Source organism: Rattus norvegicus, chromosome 4, assembly GCF_021556685.1.
Source record: "Rattus norvegicus strain SHRSP/BbbUtx chromosome 4, alternate assembly SHRSP_T2T, whole genome shotgun sequence".
NCBI classification, from domain to species: domain Eukaryota; kingdom Metazoa; phylum Chordata; class Mammalia; order Rodentia; family Muridae; genus Rattus; species Rattus norvegicus.
Window position 1 is genome coordinate 83,324,254 of NC_141537.1, and position 23,308 is coordinate 83,347,561.

A 23,308-nucleotide genomic window follows, 5' to 3' on the forward strand; every position below is an offset into this window, starting at 1 on the left:
GGAGCGAGTGGAGAGATGTGGGAGGTCATCCTAGCAAGCTGGGCCAAGCAGAAGCCCCGCCCTATAAACAGCAGCACTCAGTCTCTGTTTAAGTTCCAACCAGATCCAGAGCGGACCTGGCATAACCAGAAGGGGGCACTAGAGAGCCAGGCGAGTGGTCCAGGCAAGGTTCCAGGAAGAAGATTCAGAGATGGAAGCTATCCACCGGAAGTTCTCAACAGGAATTAGGACTTCATCATGGCAGTGTGTGTGTGTGTGTGTGTGTGTGTGTGTGTGTGTGTGTGTGTGCGCGCGCGTGTGTGTGTGTCTGGGAGGGGGGATGCGGCAGAAGCATAGTGCTGTCCCCATAAAGGCCTTATCTGATCCCATGAGAAAGCATGGGAGAGTCCCTCAGACCTTTGCTGAGTTTGGGTGTAAGCGGGATGGTGAGCACTTCCGGCCTTTAGCCTGTATGAATTAGGCTTGGATGCCAGCCACTGACAGATGTGCGGACGACTTTCCGTGGTGCGCCTTTTTCTAACAGAGGCAGTTCTTGAAGCAACTGAGGGCCATTTTCTAGCAACTGGAGAAGAGGGGATCTAGGGCGTGTGTGTGTCCCACTACAGGGAACTTACTCTAAGCCCCAGCCTGTGGGTGTCAGTGCCCAATGGCCATGAGCTCAGAGATTAGAACCTTGGTCCATAGAAAAGGGGGGAAGTGATCATATTATGTCCCCAGGATAAGTCTTGAAGGACAGATAAAACGGCAGGGACAGGCAAAGAACATTCACACATTTCTCATTTTAGAAAACGGTGGCGCCTGGATTCTGTGGTGGGGGAAGGTAGCTGGATCTTCTCAAGCAAGGGGCTCAGTGAGCACAGCTGTGAGAGCCAAGGGAGACAGGCAGAGGAAAGCTGAGGGCCTCTGTGGATATCTGTGGTTTATTTCTCTCAGTTCTTTCTAGCAAAGGTTTCCCATCATGGCTTTTGAGCCTTATGATACCATAAAAATAGCCAAACAGCCAAATCAACTCAAAATGTGCAAACACGCAGTTTTAATTTGAAAAAAAAAAAAAAAACAAAAAAAACAAAACCGAAAAGTTCTTAAGCCATAGGGTATGGTTTTGGTCCTTCAACAAATGTTCCTCTATTGGGACATTGGTCTTTTTGTTCCATCCATTTTGCACTTGAGACCACAGAAGGTGACTTTGCTAACTGATTTGCAAAGTGACTCGGCCCCCTTCTGCACCATTCTGAGGCCTTTGGTTAACTTCCAGTTAAAAGCAAGATGGGGAGGGGTTGGGGATTTAGCTCAGTGGTAGAGCGCTTGCCTAGCAAGTGGAAGGCCCTGGGTTCGGGCCCCAGCTCCGAAAAAAAGAAAAAAGAAAAAAAAAAAAAGCAAGATGGGGGGAGGTGCTTACATTGAATCTGAGACTAGAACATTCTTACACCAGGAAACTTTTCCCTTAAAAAAAAATGGAGTGAGTCGGTAGTGGGAATGTCTATCAAGAGCTTGTCTCAATGTCTGCACTATGTCATAACTTTTGGTCCACCTTGGCAATTGTAAGATTTTTCTAATTCTTATCCAATCACTAAACAGCTGTTGTTTCTCTTCTGAGTAAAGCCAATATGCCCCATCCGCACCCCAGGGCTAGTCCAAGTCTCAAGCTTGACATTTCCGTGCAATAGCTTCCCCTGCACTTCAGAATCCTTTCCCTGATTATGGACGTCCGCTTTGCATGTGGGGTGTGACTCCGCATGAAATGGCCAGGCGTCTGTTGTTCATGAAAAGACTCAGCTGTAATGGCATATGGACAACACACTTTAAAAAATAGGGTTATTTCATAATTGCATCAACTCTGTCCAAGACAAGGGAACACATTCAAATTCCCTGTAATTCAAACCATTTGTTAGCGGGGCCCTCCATCCTGAGTGAGGAGGGACTGGGGTCCGTGAGGGAATGTTCTGTTCTGAACTGCCCACCTGGCTTGAAAGCTTATTCTGCACACAGGGCTCAGACCAGAGAGGGCTCTCGCCAAGGAGGTTGTGGGAAAATAGTGTCCAGTGCAGACAGAAATACTGCCCTAGTTTGGAGTCTCACAAGTTGACATTTATGAGTATTGGTCAGGCCCAAGGCTTTGCGTGGGTAGGGTTGCTGGCTCTCCATGCCACAGGGCAGGAACAAGGCATGGCTAAAGATAGTGTGACTTAGGCAGAGGTCATGGGCTCAGAAGAGGATTGAGCTTCTAGTTCAGTGATTCCAAACCTGTGGGTCTCTGCCCCTTTGGGTTAACATCAGATATTCCGCATATTAGATATTTACCTTATGATTCATAATAGTAGCAAAATTATAGTTATGGAGTAGAAATAAAAATAATTTTATGGTTGGTGTTCCTCATGTATTAAAGGGTCACAGCATTAGGAAGGTTGAGAACCACTTCTCTAGTGCCAGTGGAGTAGTAGTAGGCTCAAAGAAGTCAGGTGCTTTCTCTGAGTGTCAGCTTCCTTATTTATTAAAAAAGGATCCACCCCTCTCTGTCTGTCTGTCTGTGTCTCTGTCTCTGTCTCTCTCTGTCTCTGTCTCTCTCTGTCTCTGTCTCTCTCTCTTTCTCTGTGTGTGTGCGCGCGCGCACGTCTCACATACACACACAATTTGCACATCCTTTTGCATGGTGGTAGTGAAAATTAGTGAAATGAAAATCACTCTTTTCCTTTCTGTTAATTTTGAATCTGCAAAATCAACATTAGGAAGGTTATAAATATCTTTTAAAACTTGCATCTGGATTGAACATGGGTAGACTCTTGGTGATTTCTTAAACAACTTAGTGCAGTATTTAAAAGTTTTTGCCTTGTACTGGGTATCAGCGGTCTAGAGAAAACTCAAAGCACACAGGAGGATGTCATATGTTATATGCAAATATTATGTCATTTTATGGGAGGGACATGTGCACGTTAGGGTTTATTATCCTAGAGGGTTCTGGAACTAATCCCCTTGGATGCTGAGGGACCGCTGTATCTGTGGGCTGTAAATGCCAGCCAGCATCCTTCTTGGCCCGTTACAGGCATACAATAGTGGAAGCTATCGTTATTGTTAGCTATTACTAAATGAGGTCCGTGAAAAAAGGTCTTTCTGTATAATCTAAATTCCCATTATGCTAGTCTTATGGCCAATCTGGCAGCCAACCCGCTTGCCGACAGCATCCATCTTTCCATTCACAAGTCATATGAAATATATGGCTTTTCTCTTAAAGGACTCCCAATGGTCCGCTAGGTTTCCTGGCAAGGAGACAGTGATTCAAGCTGGTCCAGGTAAAAAGCAAACTTGTGCCAAGAGCCACATTCTTTGTGCAGAACACTCCCCACTGGGCCATGCCGCGGTGGCGTGTGTGTGCCAGCCTCTTGGCTGGCTCACTAGGCTGCTGCATAAATTGCCTTCAACGTGAAGTTATTTATGGCAGACCCAACCTGACTTTGGCTCAGCTCTTGTTCTTATTTCTTAAATGATAGTAATGGTGCTGGGGAAAGACACGTGATAGGGGAAGCTGAATTCCACAGACAAACGTTGCCAGCTGCCAGCTCACCAATGGCACGGTGCTGCTGGGCCTCCATTCATCCTGAGCTCTGGGATTCCGCGTCTGCTGTTATCACCACTTCACTACCGCAGGTGAATACCGCCTTCTACGCAGCAGCCACGGTGGGCGGAACAGATAGGAATGGTTTGGTATTTCTGCGATTTGGTTGTTTTGAGAGTTCTCTGTGGGGTCATTGGACAGTGTGTGATCTGAGAACATTGAAGTAGAAACGCATACGTACCTTTGCCTATTTTTCCCAGTTTCTGCTTCTTAATTTACATGTCCTCTGAAGACACTGGGCAGACCAAGCACCTTTTCGTTCTTAGCTTTCCTCATTTGCAAGTTAAATTAGCAATGCATTCTAAGCCACAATTGAGACACAATGGGTTTGACTAGCCTCCTGCCCCACATACCCCTACCCCTTCAAACTGACTTCAGAAAAGAGGAAAAGGGGGAAAAAAGCTGGATGTTGATATTTGGAGTCAGAGCTAATAGAAAAAAATGTAATTTTTTTTGTCTTCTCAGAATACTTATACCCTGTGAACCAAGTGAGGAAATAGGCCATCATGCAGCCAGGTGCCCATTATTTCCTTAAGCCACTGTGGATGGCCTTCTGCATAGCCAGGTACCTGAGTTCTGATGATGAAGGGCCACTGGGAGGTGGTGTATGACTAGAGCATGGGACCACCATCACTTCTCCTTTTTTCTTTTATCACTGTATTGATCTCTTCTGCATCCATCTGATCAGATTAATGCAGTTTGCATGATGTTTTTCTTACTGAATGTATATTAGACACTCAAGAGAGCAGTGTGAATTTTGTTCCAGGATGCCCGCTCTGGAGGATGGTGGCTGTCATGGCTGTGAAAATAATCAATTCTTATTTACAAGTATATAGTTTGGCTTATTGGCTGTTGGTTCTAATCAAAACCATCTAAGGCATAGACTGGGTTCTGAAGGTCAATAGACAGGCTAGTAAATGCATTTTATTTTCTACAGATAGAAGCTTTAATCTGTTGCTTGTCCTATGCAGTCTGAGTACTAGTCTTTGACTCCGAGCCCAAAGGGAGGAAGCCTCCCACAAGGACTGGACTGAGCTCCCTGTCTGTGAGTGCATATCCGTATGTGCATCTGTGTCTGGGCACAAAGGACTCCTTATTCACTCATCCCCTACCCTCCAAAGTGCCACATGCCATTGAGCATCTGAGAGGTGAGAGGTCACCCATTGGGAACAAACAACCTAAGTTAAGGAAGCATTTCTGTTTTCCCTCTTGGTTTGCAGTCCTTCATCTTCCCTTTGGGAAGTCTTTATTTACTTCCCCATTTTTATCAGATGGAGGAGGGAGAATTTTTACCTCTTTTTAACTTAGAGAGAGACTGAGATATACAGAGAGAAACAGATCGATCTATCTATCTGTCTGTCTGTCTGTCTATCTATCTATCTAAAGAGAGAGAGAGAGAGCGAGAGAGAGAGAGAGAGAGAGAGAGCATGTACTGTCTGTGGTACCACAGACCTGTAATCTGGCACTTTGGATCAATTCAGTAACACACAAGACTGAAAATCTTTGGCTAGTGACTGGACATAGATTCCTCTCTCTAGCCATGGAAGCTAGACTGTCCAGTGTGAGAGTGTAGGAACAGGAGCCAGGTATTTGTTTTGTGATCCCAAGAGCTCTGAGCTGCAGGGCTGAGGCAAGAAGAAGAGGGAACTGAGGGGAAGCCTAAGGATGAAAGCAGGCTACAAAAGGAAGGCAGAGAAATGGAGGGAGGCCAGATTCCTGTCACCGCTGGGGCCGCTCATTCACACACTACCTGAAGCGAGTCTCAATTTAGGATTCCCCAGTTAGGTGAGATAATACTTTTCTCTCTCTTTATCTTTTAATTCATTTTTTAGTTTATGTTTTTAGGTAGCATACAAAGCAATAGCTTTCACCGTGACATTTTCATAAGTGTGCGTTACACTTGTTTTATTACTCCCAATGCCTCTGTCCCTTCTTCCTCTCCAGCAGACCCACGTTCTCATATGTCATAAATATTCTATTTCCCTCCATTGCCCATCTTCCCTTAAGCCTCCCCCCAGTCCCCTTTCTACTTTTAAAACATATACATTTTATTTACATTGAAGTCTGGATAACATATCTAAGACTGTCTTATTTCATGTAACTAAATGGTGCTGGGTAGAATCTTGATTCTCCTGCCTCAGCCTCTGAAATGCTGTGGTTATGGTTTTGTGTGCCACTATGCCTGGCACAGCCCCTGTGTTAGCACCAACTCATGGCCACCGCTCCTGCTAAGTGAGTGCTCTACCACTGAGCTGCACCCCAACTCCCTTAAATCACATTAAAGTGATAGAAGAAGGGAAATATATTCTAAGGTGGATTATATACATCTTAAGTATAGTTTTTGACCACACAAATGAAGAACTATGATCGTGGCTGGGATTGGTCAATGTCAGGGGACAAGAACTGAATGAATGAGTGAGTGAAGAAGGCATTTTGGAGTTTGGCTGTGTAGCACGAGATTTAGGGAGTCTCTCCCATGCTCTTCTGCATAACTCCATGAAACAATTCAACACAAACAATCCCGTGCCAGTCATGCGCACTGGGGTTTTCAGAGTTTTCCTTGTTGTTTTCTACCCACAGGAGACAGTTCTTTCTTATCTCCAGACGCTGCCTGTCACCTGCCAGGCTACACAAAGATACCCTAAAAGAAGGATGGCCAAGGAGCCAGAGGACAGCAGGTTGGCATGCCAAGAGCAGTGTCTTTTATGCTCTTTGATAACTGTGCGAGTTCCCGCTCCTATCCCTTCCATCTATTAATGAACATGAACTACATCCTGGCCTTTAATCATCGATATCATTTCATAGAGACTTTTGCATGAGCCTCCCCTTTGCATCTGAGCACATCTGTTTCCCAGACCTTCTCTGGAGAACGAGTGTATACATGACAGCTTTTCCCTTCTCTGGACCACGGAGCTGCATTTCCTATGCACCTTCAAGCATTAAATAGAAAATCAAGCTAAATGTACCATATTTTGTTATAATTACAGTTTAGGAGGGGAAAAAAGCCTTGTTAATTAGGTATCCAAGAAAGTTCTGTGGCCCATATGTAAGGTGAAATGTATAGTTCACGGTCATAATGTTTGGGAATAAAGGGATAGTGATGAGTGAAATGAACAAATGTAAATTAACATCCTCCAAATAAATCAAACGGTTTAGATGACGGGGCCACTCATGGCGACCATGTGCAAATGGTTCTGGTTGCCACTTCTAAGGTGTTTGATTTTAGTTCACCTAAAATTAATCCTTTTAATAATCAAGTGTAATTTGAGGGGTAATATTCTGGTGCCATCTGATAGATACAGAATTACTGTGTTTGCGATGTGATAATAACAACATGATTCTGATCATTCGTCATGGAGTCTTTGGCATTGGTTTGGATGATGGTAGAAAAAGGAATTTTCACTCAGACAAAATGTATCCTCCATAGCTATGTGCACTGTCCTGAGTCACATGCAGGACAACCTCATCATGGACCTGGAAGAGTCCCCTGGGTAATAATGATGATCGTGTGTCCAGGGCTTCCTGTGAGCCAGGGTCACTTCGCGGTCTTAGTTCCTCCCTATCTTACAGCCCCCAGGAGTGGATTACTTAAGATAGTGCTTATACCTACAACTAGGTCATCAGGTAGGGATGATTGACATGCCTTGTCTCTGATAGTATGAGAACCTATAACTTGAACAGGAACAAGATTGTATATTTATCATCTGACACTGTTTAAGACCTGGCTGACTTGTGTCCTTTTGTTCAGATCTCTGTATGAGTTTAATCTCTGAGTTGATTTCCTTCACAGTGGCATGATAGCTTATATGATCTCAGTAGTGACATTCTTCATGACAGCCCCCAGAGAAAGTAGAGGGGATCAAGATTTTCTTAACAAATTCCTTTCATTATGGTAGGCTGAATTTTTCAGGGGCATCTCACTGTACGTAGGAAACAGATGTTTCAATGTTTAGTGGAACTAACTTCATCCAGTATGGACAGTTAACAAAAGATCTTGCCGTGTAGCTAAGGAAACTGAAAATTAGACGAGTAATCATAGTCCAGAGTCTCTCAGCTAGGAAGCAGCAAAGCTAGGCCTTCCATGAGGTACTTGAACCCCTTGCTAAATGGCTGGTTGTGGCAAGCAACTTGTTACCCCCAAACAAAGCCTCAGAGTCAGAGGAAAATCACAGAAACAGGCCAAAGTTATCTTCTGTTTCTCTCATCTTCATTTTTGTTCCCATAAAAATTGCACAATTTCTTCCCAAAGTAAATACTGTACTAGATTTCATCTAGGAAGGGTAAGTACAAGATCCTAAGAGGTGCTAAGTGTAGGGACACTGGACTCCACCTTGGAGCAGACTTCTGTGATGGTGATTACAAACTCAACAGATCTAGAATTACCTCGGGATCCTCTGGGGATGTCTGCAAGCCGTGATCTAAATTAGGTTAAATGATGCGGGGAGATCACCCACTGTGATCAGCACCTTTCCTGAGCCAGGATCCTGTGTATGCTTAAGAGTTTTGAAAACTTATTTAGGGTTTATAAATGCTTCAACCTCCTTTCTAGCCCACCAACCAAAGGAAGGGGAAAGATGTTTAATAGGACAAGGGGGCTGTGGACTTATTTAGAAGTAGTTCTTTGGGGTGATTCCAGTCTTTGTTAGCAGGATGTCAGTAGTTCAGTCCAATAGCAAACACGAATCTGAAACAGCAGCTCGATCTGGTAGAAACCATAGTGCTCCTCGGAATAGGCGTGAGTCATCGGAATCAGCCAGAATCTGCTGGAATACCATAAGACGTTCTTTGTCGTCTTTCTCTCTATGAAGTGACGAGTAGCAAAGACCAATAAAGCATTGCAAAGCAAAGCGATGCAAGAGCCTCCTCCTCGTCTGACTTATATTTCTATTCTTCCTAAACAACACATACCTTCTCTCAGCATCTGCTCCAGCAAACATACATATGCCCTCTCACACGGCTGCTCCAGCAAACATCCTCTCACAAGACAGCTTGCAGAAAAGCATCACAGGATACAACTGAGTTTCCAGAGAAACCAGAAATGTCCACTTCAATCCTGTACAGGAGAAGGGGGAACAAGCACTGACTACAGATGCAATATGGCAGCTACTTTAAGCTCCTGAGGCCATGCCCTCTCTTCCACAAGGCTGAATCATCAAACCGTGAGCCAATGAAACCCTTCTTTCCTTAGGTTGATTTTGTCTAGGTACTTACCACCACAACAGGAAAGCAGATAATAGAGCTCCCCAGAGAAAGTGAGAATCCGAAGTCAATAATGTGTTGAACACACGTGAGCTAACGTTCTGGTGAGGGTCCACTGAGCAAACATGGAGAAATGGAGTATATTTGAAAAACTGAATGTAGCTAAATGTCAGTCATAAAGGGGAGCATAGATAAGAAAACTCTAGAAATAAATAAATAAATAAATAAATAAATAAATAAATTGTTTGTTCTGAATAAATGCAAGGAGTTGGGATTGTATTCTGAGACTAGTGTGAGGTCATTTGGGATTTTGAATAGATGAAAGATTTGGTCAGAATAAAATCATAGAGATCTCTGACTGTAGGACCAAAGAGTGGGTTCCTATGGTGTGAAAGCTATGCCACAATGTCCACAGTAAGGAGGAGGGAGACTTCTCTCTAGTTAATGCAGGGGATTACTAGTGAACGTACTTAATCACTACAGGGGAGGTCCTGTAGTAATTCTGTTGCTTAGATCATTGGCCATTCCAATTCATTTTTCCTCTGTCCATGTCCCACTTCGGATGTTGATAAGTTGAAATGCTTGTTTCCCATCTATTTGTTTGGGATGAGCTTGTGACAGGTTGGCTGTGGAGTTTGGGGGAGGAATTTATCCTGTAAACAGGGGAGATGCATTAGTATACCAAGTCAGAACCTGATAGCTGGAACCATTTTCGAAGCTGAAGGGAAGTGCCAAACGCCGCATGCCTGTAGGAGCAAAGGGTGGAAGGAGTCTGGGTCTTAGATAACAGCATGAGTTCCACAGACTGTCAGAACAGTAGGACCTTGCTAACACTGAATAACTTAGTAAGCAAGTGTTTGCTTTTCTGTTTTATTTCATCTCACGCTTTTAAGTCACTGTCCACCATTGAGGGAATTCAAGGCAGGAACCATGGAGGAATGTCTACCTCTGATTTGCTTTCATGGCTTGCTTATATTGCTTTCTATAAAATTGAGGGCTGCTTACTTGGGTATGGCACAACTCACTTGGTCTGGCCCTCCCACATTATTCAAAAAGCAAAAAAAAATGTTCCACAGATATGCCTACAGGAAAATCTGGGAAGACAATTCTTCAACTGAAGTTTCTTCTTCCCAGGGAACTCTACTACGAATCAATAAGGAAAACCAACAATAAAAGTCCTGGTGGTTTAAACTTGTTATGGTTTATATATGCTTGGCCCAAAGCACTATTAGGAAGTGTGGTCCTGTTGGAGTAGGTGTGTCACTGTGGGTGTTGGCTGTAAGACTCTCATGTCAGCTGCCTGGAAGTCAATCTTCCACTAGCAGCCTTAAGGTGAAGATGTAGAACTCTCGGACCCTCCTTTACCACACCTGCCTGCATGCTGCCTTGTTCCTGCCTTGATGATAATAGACTGAATCTCCAAACCTGTAAGTCAGCCCCAATTAAATATTGCCCTTTATAAGACTTGCCTTGGTCATGGTGTCTGTTCACAGCAGTAAAACCCTAAAACAAAACCTGACTTAGTGATATCTTCTGTTATATAAGAGGCATGTTTAGGACAACAGGAATTCATCCTAGAAGCCCCCATCTGCTATTCTATCTTGAGTGGTTACAGAGTACTATGAGCTTCAGCAAGAGAAAGAAATGTTTATAGTATACATATCACATTGATGGTAGCTGGACAGAGCTGTCACGATTCTGTCCCCTTGAGAAAGAGTCTAGCCAGTTCCTTCACCCTAGCTCATTTGCTTGCTTCTGACACTTAGAGTAAGGAACAAAGTATACTTGGCTTCAGACTACATCTGAAACACCCAAAGCAATAGAAAGGAACAGGACAGTTATTTTTAAAAAGTGTCTGGAAGTTTTAATAACACTCATGTTTGAAGAAAAGTTTTACCTCGACCATGCTTTTCTTTATGTAACCCATGGTAATAAAATAGTGTCCTAGAGAAAAACTAAACATCAGTGAGTGAAAGATCTTGTTTTTCCAACATAGACATAATTGTTTTATTAGAGTTTTAATGAAATATCTACTCATAAAATGCTCCCGATTCCTCAGCTCCCACAGCTTGAAAGTGATCACTGGCATTCACATGTATGGGACACCCACTCCAACAGCCACCGATTAATGTGTCATCTGAGGCCTGACACTTCCTGACAGGATCAAGTTAATCCAAAATTTGCCTCATTTCTATGCCACAGTACTATTGAAAAGAAAGACATAATTAATGGAGGCATGATAGGGGGGTTCTCTTGGTCTGTGGGGGCTGTCACACAGTGGGACTCCTGGAATGGCTTCCCCGAGAGCCTGGCTACTGCAATAACACTTTTTATATTACTTTCTGAAGAGATGGATGACTAAAAGTGGTCCATCGGTGCAATTCCTTCTGGAGGAAGGATGACAGCTGCAGCGGGTATGAAACAGAGTCTCCTTGTTCCTCTGAGTGACACTAATTACAGGGAAGAGCTTTGTAAACACACCTCTCTGTTCAGGGGAAATGAACAACATATAGTAAGGAGCGGGCACAGCCCAAATGACATCTATAAATAAATAGCAAACAAGAGCACTTTTCTAATTGAATGCGGGTAAGTAAATAAATCAGGAGACACTTAAGCCCATGCTGGAGACGACGAGTCATTTTCTACTCCGTTGACAAAATGAAAGAGGGATCAGCTCTTGGAGTTTGCCCATATGTGGCATGCTGGGATAACTGCTTTCTACCTATCCAGCTGCTACCTCAAGGCAAAGTGATTATATATCGTGTGTGTGTGTGTGTGTGTGTGTGTGTGTGTGTGTGTACAGGACCCTCTCAATTTAAAAATAGGGCTTACTTTACAGCTTCATTTTCAGCAATGGTTGGCCACTCTAGAAGTAATGTACACATTAGCTCTTCATTTAAAGCAAAACGTATAAAGAAGAGCTGAACAAAAGCCAATAGAAACCCCTGGGAAATCAATAGGCTTTGGGGAATTAATCCCTCGATATCTTACCTACATTCATCTGTTGTTAGGACTGCATCTGGCTGTCAAGAAACTCAAAGGAAACAATTTGGACAAGATGGAAGTTCACTTACATATCCTGAAAAGGACAGAGCTGCTGATTGCCAAGGGTTAGGAGGCCAGGCTACCTCTTCTGTGTTCTTCAATGTTAGGACTGCCCCTCATCCCAGGTACCATCACGTCAAATGCACTTTACTTTAATGGGTGAGCAATGGGCGCTTCATTTGGAAATAGCGGTAGAGAGGAGCCATTAAAAGGCACGTGCACATTTTTTGCAAAGTGGTGACATAAACACTTGTTGGTCTGGATGCGTATGACTGCATCTAGCTGGAGAGCACACTTGTTAGTCATTCGCCACTGTCAACTGGACTGGAGTTGGGATCCCTTATGAGATAAGCCTTTGAGTTTGTCTTAGGGTTTTACTGCTGTGAACAGACACCATGACCAAGACAACTCTTATAAGGACAACATTTAATTGGGAATGGCTTACAGATTCAGAGGTTCAGTCCATTGTCATCAAGGCAGGAACATGGCAGCATCCAGGCAGGCATGGTGCAGGAGATGCTAAGAGTTCTCTGATAGATGCTAGCAGAATACTGGCTTTCAGGCAGCTAGGTCTTAAAGCCCTCACCCACAGTGACATACAACAGGGTCACACCGTCAAATAGTGCCACTCGCTGGGCCAAGCATATACAAACCATCACAGAGAGTATCTTTCAGAGACCAAGGGAGACTGAAAGTGTTGAGTGAAGACCCACCTTGAATGTGGGTGAAGCCATCTTTGGGCTTGGGTCTCAGACTCAACAGAAAGGGATATATGTAGGCTTAGATTTTTCAAAACCTGGTTTTAATAAGGGTTCTTAAATGCTTTAGCCTCCCTTCTAGCCCACTGCCCAGAGGGAAAGAAAGGTTAATAGAACAAAGGAGGATGTGGACCTGTTTACAAATAGTTCTTTGGAGCAAATCCAATCTGCGTTATCAGAATATCAGCAGTTCAGTTCACACGACTGAGCAGTGGCAGTTTGATCTGCTCACAAACACCATTCAAGGATCAGTGGGTTGATCCAGAAGAAACTGCAAGGCTCTGCCAGTCAGAAGTGGCAGGACGCAGCCAGTGCCCAAAGCTGCCGGAGCTCTGCAAGAAGTCCAGGCAAAAGATAAGCAACAAAGAATGGTGAAGCGTGCCAATGCCATCCAGAATCCATTGGGTTATATCTATACCCTTTCCAAACATCACGTGCTCTCTCCAGCATCTGCTCCAGCAAAACATCCCATGCCCTTTTTCTAGGCTGCCTTCAGAAAAACACCATGTGTCTCTTCTTAGCAAAACATAGTTCCACCTGACTGCTTCAGCAAAATAATCCTCTCAGGACACAGTTTCCAGGAAAATATCTCCAAAGAAACCAGAAATTTCCACTTTAAAGGGAAAAGGGAGAGCTCCAAATGCACATTGGCCCTCCCCTTTCTCTGAAGCCCAGTCTGATGGTGTGAACTCTGCCACGCCTTCCTCATCACCATGGGCAGTAGTCTCACAGACCTAAAGCCCCAACAAACCTTTCCCATGAAGTTGCTTTTCTGTCAAATATTCGGCCACCATGATCAGAGGAGTAACTATCACTGTTGGCAGTGAAGAATGTTATCGCCATTAGAAAGGTAACACAGTACCAGGACATCTAGCCACTTGTCCGGAGAGAGAAAAGCAAGCTGTTTGTAACACATGAGAGTTCCCACTTAATCTCTCATCAAAGCCATAGAAAGGCATTTGATACCAATCGAGAGCAAATCCTAAGTTGAAGGCTATCCTCCCTCTGCAGAGCTGTGTATCAGGAGGGCTGTCCTTCTGGTGACTTCCTCTCTAAGATTCACCTAGCTCAGCTTTCTTCAACATGCTTATAGAACCAGGCTTTCCCAGCCCCTTGATACATCGTCATCACCTACACAGCTCACATTCCAGAACTGCCCAGTTGAGTTACAAAAAGAACAATCCTTCCCCTTATAATTTCTAATTTTCTTTTAAAAGAAGTTTACAGTTTTGTGTTGGCTCTCATTCAATGCTATCTTGGCCTCATGTGGCCTGTGGGCCATGGGTCAGACAAGCTTGCTTGCTGCCTTCTTCTGGGAAAAGCAGTTTCCTCTAGAAATGACTTTAAGTGCCCAGAAGCTTTTTATATTTCAAGTTTAAATGTTTGAGCTTCCTATCCTTTAATTATTTTTCAACCTGGGTGTGGGACAGCATGTGAGGGCATGTGCTACTGCACACACGCTAAGGTCAGAGAAGACCTTATGGAGGTCTCCTTCCACTTCATGTGGCTTCCAGGGCTTTGACTCAGGTGATTAGGCTGTATCACAAGTCTTTACCTTCTGAGTCATCTTGTGGACCCAAATTTCTTATCTTTTTGAACCTCAACTTCCTATCTTTTCTTCAGAAATGTTCCTATGGGTAGAAAATAAAGGTGAGCCTACCTTTGTAACTGTTTGGAGTGAAGGGAGGCATAATAAAATAGGCATTCAGGTATGTGTACGATTTAGGGAATTTTTTTATTACATGCAGTTATTGGTTTAGAATTTTATTAATCTGGAGTTTTTAAGGGGGAGGTCTTTTTTATGGGCTTCCCTTTTTTTTTTATCAAGAAGCTAAGAGAGGAAATCTTTTCCAGTTAGGCTTTTATCTCTCTAAAGATGTATGATTTCATATGCATGAATGAATATCAGTAAGCACGTGCTCCCATAGAGCAAGGGGTGTGTGCTTAGAATTACTCTGTGCAACTAGAGCTAAGTAAATACAGCGCTGTGCCAGGAGTCTGCTGGGGAACAATTGCTTGGAAGAGCATTTAGTACCACTCTATCCAGTGCTTTTATTAAAGCCTTCTCGGAAGTGAACGTGGTTCATGAAAGGAAGGAGGGATTCCTTAAAGTTAAAAGAAATGGTATTACAGAGGATTATGAGCTGAGTAATGGGGAGGGAGATTAAATTCACATCACTACATTTGATATATGCTTATTGATAGCAGAGAAGGCAGCCGTGGTGGAGAAAAGAAGCTAAGGGACGATTTTTTTCTTGGTCGTTTTTGTTTTTCATTCTGCAGCGAAGGGCTTTATAGCAGTGGTTCTCAACGTTCCTAATGCTGAGACCTTGTTACAATTCCTCATGTTTTAATGACCCCAACCATAAAATTATTTTTGTTGTACATATTTTGCTACTGTTATGAATCACAATGAAAATATCTGATATGCAGGTTATCTGACATGCAATCTCCATGAAAGGGTTGTTTGATCCCCAAGGAGCCATGACCCACACAGGTTGAGAAGCTCTGCTTTATAGCCTTCTGTGTACGTCAGCAATCACCCTAGTGCTGTCTGTATACACAGTTGTCAAGCCTTCCCAATAACCCTGGGGAAAAGATATGATTATCCCCATTTTAGAGATGAAACTTGAGCAAAAAAGAAATGAAGGGCTAAGGCCAAGGTTGTACCCACTGAAAGAGTTGAGGGTTGACTACAAAAGTCTGCTTCCTTTACAAGCTCTGTGTACCTCACAACAGGTTATACAAGACAGGAGGCAGAAGATCTGGTAACCTAGTTTAAACACCACCCTCAGATCTACTCGCATGTGCCTGTCCCTCAAAAGTTGTGCATTCACCAGAGCTGGGGCAGCTACTGAATTGCCAGGTTATGACATGGCCTCTGGTGGCTGGACGGGCCAGTGATGATGGTGGACTGTCAACATTAGACGCATTAGTGATTCTTGACCATCATTACTGGTCTCCACTTACAGATGGGACAAGATTGGGAGGTCTAGTGACTAGCTAAAGCATGTTGTTGTCTATTTAGGCATCTCCTTGGTTCCTGATTAGCCAGGAATTTTGTTTGTCTTGTAAGTCACGAAGGTCCCAGCTGTCAAAGTCTTTCTCTCTAGAGCATCTGCAGCCATTCTGCTGTGGATCATGAGCTCATCTGATCCCCCATTCCAAGCTGCTTTGGATTTGACCTCGTCTTGGCCACGAGACCTTCAGTGAAAAGCTAAATGGTAAGTGGTATTTGTGACTCAATTTTCCCAATGAGTCAGAAATAAAACTACATTTCAGCATGTTAGAAGCCATGCTAGGATGAAACCCAAAGGATGCTTCCTCTTTAGTCCTTTTGGCATGCAAATGGACTTAGTATGTGTAGGGGGTTCATTAGTGAGAGTGGGGAGACAGGCTCAGAGCACCCTATGTCTTTGTTTCCTTCTCTCCTGTCTCTTCCTCCCTCCTTCTTTTTCTTTGATTTGTTTTAAAAATTTATTTTAAAATAGTATGACCTAAACATTCAGGGGTAATTTATTTCTTATTAACATTCTGATCAAGGAATTTATTCCCAAATTTAATTCTACCACTTAGTAAAACTGGAAAAACACCAGAAACCAACTAAAACAAAAATAAATGAAAACCAAAACCGAATCAAAACAAAACCAAACAAAAGTTTTTGAATGCATTCTTAAAAACCTGAGACTGAAGAGATGTTGGGCAAGTCCAATACTCAGTGAAACCCCATTTCCTCCAAGAAATATGAAGTTTGCCAAACTTATAATACGTCCCCCACAGAAGTGTTTTCAGACACAGTGACCTAATCTGTACTGTGCACACCCACACTTGAATGGTGAATTGACTTGTAACCACTGTGTCAAGACTCACCATGGAAAGAAAAACAGCTTATTTACTGAAGGATGCTGGGAAAACTGGGTGGCCACATGCAGAAGAAGGAGATTGGACCCATGTAATGTGAGGACCATCTCAGAACAGAAGTCTGCAATGTAAGACCTGAGACTCTAAAAGTACTAGAAGAAAATAGGAAAATCAAGCAGTACAACTGTTAGCATTCTGTCTAAGCTCCACCCCCACAGTTACCTGGCAATAGCCAGGTATGCCTGGCACTATAAAAGGGACTGCTTACCCCCTCCTCACTCTTTTTGCTCTCTTGCTCTCTTGCTCTTACCCTCTTCCCACTTTGTCCCTTCTCTCCCCATTCCCCTCCCCACTTCTCTCCACATGCTCATGGTCAGATGGCCTCCACTCCTCTTCTTTCCTCCTCCTCCTCCTCCTCCTCCTCTTCCTCCTCCTCCTCCTCTTCTTCCTCCTCCTCTTCCTCCTCCTCCTCCTCTTCTTCCTTCTCCTCCATCTGTCTCTCTGTTTCTCTGTGTCTGTCTCTCTCTGTCCCTACTTACTACCCTCTTAACTCTCCTCCCCATGCCCTGAATAAACTCTATTCTAACTATATTGTTGTGTAATTTGTCCCTCAGGGGGAAGGGATGTCTCAGCATGGACCCACAGAGGCACACTTTTCCCATACCTCACCACACCTCCATAGAACATATGCCCCCCTCTCTTTATCATTTATAAACATATCGACAACAAAGGCTCCAGGCAATGACTTTGTAGATTTGACTAAAGAGCTCCGATAACAACAGCTGACACATTTGATTGAATCTAGCTTTTTAAAAAGGTTTTGCACAATAAAGGAAACAGGAAGGTAACGCCAATCCACAGACAGGGAAAACGTTTGCAACCCAAGTGTCTGATTATTAGTCCCCAAAATATAGAAGGAGCTCAATAGCAAGAAGCAATCTTACTTTTAAAAAGAGCAAAGAACGTGAAGAATCATTTCTCTAAAGACAGCCTACAAACGACTACAAACACATGAAAAGCACACACCTTCACAGTTATCAGAAAATTGCAAATTAAGGCCGTGCTGACTTAACACCTCATATCTGTCTATTGCCAACCAGATGAAATGTAGCAAGTGTAAACAAAGGGTAAGGGAGGTCTTGAACATTGTTGGGGGGAATTTGAATTAGTTACAGCCATTATATAAAATGATATGGAAGTTTCCTGAAAAAGAAAACCTGGTAGTGGAATTAACATATGATCCAGCACTCCACTGTTGGGTAGGTAGCTAAAGAACCTGAAACAGCACATCCGAGAGGTTTACTCACAAGAGCTAAGCTGTACCTTATGTCCACCATTATATGAATAAAGAAACTAGGGTTCCATGTACTCACTGTGGAATGTTATTCAGTCCTTAAAATGAGAGTTCTGTTACATGTGGCTACATGGATGGACCTGGAGAACATGTTAAGTGAAATAAGCCAGGCACAGAAAGACATTGAACCCAGAAGGCTTGGGCAGAATGATGACTGGCAAGAGCTTGGGGGGAGGGGGAGGAGGAGTTGGCTAAAAGGTACAATATTTCAGAGGTAGGAAGATTAAGCAGGTGTTTGAGAGGACAGATAACTCCATTAGTTGATTCAACTATCTTCTCTCTATTGTGTAATATCACATCACTTTGTATATAATAAAAACATAAGTTGTAATTTGTCAATATGTAGTAAAAGAAAAAACAATGCTGTATGAGGTTTGTCTTAAACATGGTTAGCTGTGTCGGCTCTGGGTGTAGAGCAGAGTTTGCTAGTGTGACTTAGGAAAACGATTTGATCTCAGTAGCTCTCAATTGGGGAGAGTTCCATTCTGCCCCAAGGATATTTGGCAATGTCTGAAAACAGTTTTGGTCTTTTCTGTGATGAATCAGGGTACTGTCAACAGCACAGCATAGAGGCAAGAGATTTGGGGGAGGAGCCTCCTCCAGTGCACAAGACAGCCCACAGCCAAGAGTTTGTGGCCCCAAATGCCAACAGTGCCAAACTTCAAAATCATGCTTAATATTTGCAATCCTCTGGATTTGGTTTTTCAATGGTCTTTAAGACAAAAATACTAATAACAAGGCTTATTGTCTAAGTTTTCTGGACTGTCAGAAAGAGTTTCGAGTAAACCAGGGCCCTGTGCCTGGCTGTGTAGTGTCATGTTCTAAGTCTGTTTTGTGCTCAGGGTTCTTGTAATGGGCCTCTCCAGAATGCTACCAACTTGTTCACAATCACTGACCACCAATCCTTCCTATGTTTGCGTAAGAAACGTGTATTGCCTTGGCGGCCGGGCATCCCTTCCCTACGTCAGCAGCCTCTGAAAAATCTTCCCCCAATTAGATAAGGTCTTGGTGACAATCTAAATCTAGACACATACCTAGGGAACACAAAGTTACATCCTTTCTTTCCTTACCCCAACCCAGCCAGGGAGTAGCCTGTGTTCTGATTTTGGCCAATAGCAAAATCTCATGTAATATGTTGACTCTTGTGCAAGAGAGGATGTGACAAAAATGAAGCAATATGTTGCCTGGGGTCAGCCTGCTGAGTCTGAGGCTTGAGGCCTCCTCCCAATGCTACATAGTTTATGATGGGTCCCTGTCTCCTCAGGTGTGTGTTTCAAACCCAAGCCCTTTGAACTCAGTAGATCACGTACAACAATCCCATGCATGTTTAGAACTGGTTGCTCTGACTACAGTCAAGATTTAGCAAAGGACTTAACCACTGACCCAGCGAGCATAGCCATTGCCTTGTACATGGTGTCTCATTAGAGCTGAGGGTCAGGGCATCTAGCCTAGAGTGCAGCAGAACAGGGAAGGGCTTCCGGCTGTGTTTTTCCCACTAGCACTGCAGCGGCATTAAATCCCAGACTCTAAGCCCAGATTCTTTATTGAAGCAAAAGCTGAATGTGCCTGCTCCAGCCAAGTCCTTATCAATAAATGTAAATTAGCAGAGTGCTTTCGCTCTATCCTGCAGTGAACTCTGCATTTGCCTAATAGCACTGGGCAACAATCAGACTTAAAATATTGATTTAAGCAAATTCTCAGAAGTACATGGCATATTTATTGTAAAATATGAAGCTATCTTTTTCTACTCCCATTTTATCTTCCCTATTTGCCAGAGCCCATTTTAATATCTCTGTGGAATGGAAACACATTTTGTCTCCATTTGGGAGTAGTCTAGCCAAACAATGACACCACCTTCGGATAAACACGCAGAAACAGTCTCCAAGTTCATTAACAGTTACCTTTAATTTAGTAGATTTCTCTGTGCCACAGGAGTGATGGTTTGTGCAGAAACATGACAAGCTTTAGTTTTGTTTTGAAGTCCCAGCTTATTAACAAGTTGAATTTGTTTAGTGGCTTAAGGGCAGTCGATTCTTTTTAAAGTTGCAGAGGATATGACAACTATGACTTTTTCCCCTTACAGATACAACCTATAAAATTCAAGTGTGAGTGAGAGAGGTTCAAGTAGCTTTTATTTTTAATGGTGAAAGAGACAATGGTTAAAATAGGAATACAGAACTGTAATTCTTGATTTTGTAAATTACTCTTAGCCGATAACACTTGTAGTCACTCCAAGTTTGAATATGATAGCCTGGGCCATCATAAATATGCATTTGTAAAGTCAGATTATGCATTTAAGGGTTCTAGGGTAGCAGTCATTGTCTATGTAGACTCTGAGAAGCACTAAAAAATAGAGAAATAAGTTTGACAAATAGTTTAGGAATGAAACTGTTAACTCCTAGGAAGCTGGGTGACAAAGCTCAATGTCTCCAAGACTAAGTGGAGATCATAACGGTCACTTCAACTGGTTTTCTTTTTTTCTAGAATTTGGGGTTGAACCCCAGGCCCTGTAAACTCTAGGCAAGTTCTCCCCTACTGAACGACTCACTTTAGCCCCTGGCTTGCTGTGTCAATGACTAAATGCATCTATGAGTTTTAAACTTACTTGAAGAAGGGAAGGGACGATGACCTGGTGTTAAGAGCATTTGCTGCTTTGCAGAAGACACGGGTTTGGTTCCTAGCATCCAGATGGTGGCTCACAATTCTCCAACTTTAATTCCAGGGTATCCAATGCCCTCTTCTGGTCTTCACAAGCACCAGTCACATATGGTACACATACATACACTCATACACATAAAACAGATGGATGTAAATGAAGGGTTCTTTTACACACTTGGGTTTTAAAATTTCTAATGTCTAGGGTAAAAAAAATTGTTACTATTCTTCCCCAAGGAAAATCTCAGGTAAGCCCTAGTAGCATCCACTGTGTATCTCTGTGTCAGGTTAAGAAGGAAAGGCATCCTAGCCCATGCCATTAGAAAGCCTGTACTTTAGGGAACAAGCTGGGGCAGAGGAGACTACGATCTTTCCCATCTTTTGTGATATCATGGTTAACAAATGACCCTCTCCAGTTTCCTTTCTTATGTACAGTAAAACTAAACAGATGTCCTCGATCCTGGTATGTAAAGAAAGCAAACATAATCTTCCCTCGATGAGGTAAATGCAATGAAATGAGATTAGACAGAGTGACTACTGTGTCTGAACTACTGATCCCAAAAAAGGGGAACTACCACTGAGAACTAAGTTGTGACTGAGGATGTCTTCCTGCAGAATTCCTGTTCATCCCTCAAAGCTCCTGCGAAAGATTCACTCTCCCTGTCTTCTCAGATGCTCCAGGAGGATTTGATCTCACTCACTGAGGAGTGGTCTGAACTTTTCTCATATGATTATGGTGAGTTCCCAACTAGGCCGCAAACACCTTAAGGATGAGGACACATCACCACTGTAGTTTCTAGTCTTCGCCATTATCTGTGATGTCCTGTACAGGGTAACAGTGGGTACCATCAGAGTTGAGTGGAATCTTGGCATCCCATTAATTTCCTTCAACCCTCTTTTTTTTCCTGTAAAATAATGAAATAATCCTGATGTAACAACTGATGACAAAAATTCCCACCATTGTCAAATGTTAGTTTCTTCTTAATATTTTTTTTCGGTATGCATTGCTTCTGAGTTAACTGGATTCCTGTTGGTGAAGGATTTAACCTCCATTTTCAGAATCGATATTTGTGGTAATGTTATTGAATTAAAGCCTGTGAATCTGATTGGTGTAGGCAGACAGTTTAGATAACTCGAGTGGATAAACAAGAATCTAATAGCCGTTTCCTACAAAGTTGGATCTTAAGTCCTATCCATGATGGCTCACTAATAAATTCATGCTCCTTCAACTGTCTGTTGGTGGGCTGGAAAGATAGCACTATTGGTAGTTAAATGTACTTGTTGCTCTTGGATGACCATAGTTTGGTTCCCAGCACCCACGTCAGGCATCTCACATTCATCTGTAACTTCAGCTCCAGGAGACTCAATGTCCACTTCTGACCCCTGTAGGCACCCACATGTACATTCAAACACATATACATAAATTAGAAATTGTCTATTAGAAATACATAGAAGCAATGACAAAGATCTCTGCAGTAAAAGAAAAATGCCAGGTCATGATTAATTTAGAAAAATTAGGTCATGATCGTGACACCATTGCTTACTGGTGTTACCACACCCAAACTGAAGGAACATTAACCAAAAACAACAAAACAAACAAAACCCTAACAAACAAAAAACAACCAACAAAATAACCCAAACCAACAAAAACACAATCCCACAGTCCTTTGAAGATGGGTTAGGAAGACAAAATTCAAAAGCATAATTTCTCTTCATAGACTCCCCTACATCTATTGTCTTTTTCTTTCTAGTAGAGAATCTCAGTGACCTGGAACTCCTGTACTTAAGCAAGCCTCCTGCCTCAGCATTCTGGACAGATGGAAATACAGATACATACAATAGTTCCTTAGTTTTATTGATTTTTCTATCAGTAAAAAATGAAGGAGCTAAGAATCACGAGAATTTGCTCACATATTTTTATAGACTCTATGGTGGTGTACTGAGCCTAACAGAGAAAATCCATTCATCACTGAGCTCACCACCAGAAGCACAAGTCTCTGGGACCATCTAAACAATCCTCCCTTTCTCTCAAGCACAGTCATTTTCACCTTCTTATGGGTCTTGCCTTGAGCAATCGATGTGCTCTCTATTTGTTGACCTCTGATGCTCTGCGACCTACTTTTATGTGCTTCCTCATAGTGAAATGCATCAAGGCATCTTTAGTTAACCCTTTTTTTCTTAACTATCATTTCTTCAAGTAACTCTTAGAAGAATGTAGCCTTTTTGAAAACTCAAAGCCCAGCCCCAGCGATGTACTTCCTCCAAACAAAGTCAAATTTACTCTACCAAGGCCACACCTACTCCAACAAGGCCACACTTTCTAGTGGTGCCACTTTCTATGAGCCTATGCATAGGAGCTATTTTCATTCAAACTACCACAGTTTAAGTTCATGTTTGTAAATGAAGAATATTGTTGATGATAAAACATGTTGGAGGGTCAAGGGATTGGTGGTCATGTGGGCTGGCCTTTTGCCAATCCCATTGTATTCTCACCTCTCAGCAGGCTTTATCATGGCCCATTATACATTCTTCTAAACCAGCTTGGTCTTGACTTACAATTTTTTAGACATGTTTGCTCATACAGCCCTTAAAAGAATTTATAAGTTTTTGTAGACTTTTACACACTTTTACAGTTAACATCTAAGGTTTTCATTATAAATTTAAGTAGTTGTTAGGGATAGAATTTCCAACATTTTTATAAATATCATTTAATAAATATATTAAAAGAAAGCTGTTACAATAATCTTTCTAATGTGCCCAGGGGAGTTTAAGCACCACTGAAATGTGATACTTACTATAATTCATTTAGAAAATACAAACTTCTTT

At 42.6% G+C, this 23,308-nt stretch overlaps 1 long non-coding RNA gene across 5 annotated transcripts; it reads left to right on the forward strand.

Moving 5' to 3' along the window:
- Positions 1 to 23,308, forward strand: LOC120102281 (uncharacterized). 5 transcript variants are annotated; one of them, XR_015686012.1, is made up of 8 exons: positions 22 to 163; positions 3,486 to 3,642; positions 4,076 to 4,175; positions 6,191 to 6,288; positions 11,821 to 11,979; positions 15,726 to 15,836; positions 21,098 to 21,218; positions 22,234 to 23,308. It is a non-coding gene; the product is annotated as an uncharacterized LOC120102281 (long non-coding RNA). The 5 variants fall into 5 exon arrangements; XR_015686011.1 differs by having other exon boundaries at positions 32 to 150; XR_015686008.1 differs by lacking the exons at positions 11,821 to 11,979; positions 15,726 to 15,836; positions 21,098 to 21,218; positions 22,234 to 23,308 and having other exon boundaries at positions 1 to 150; positions 6,191 to 6,575.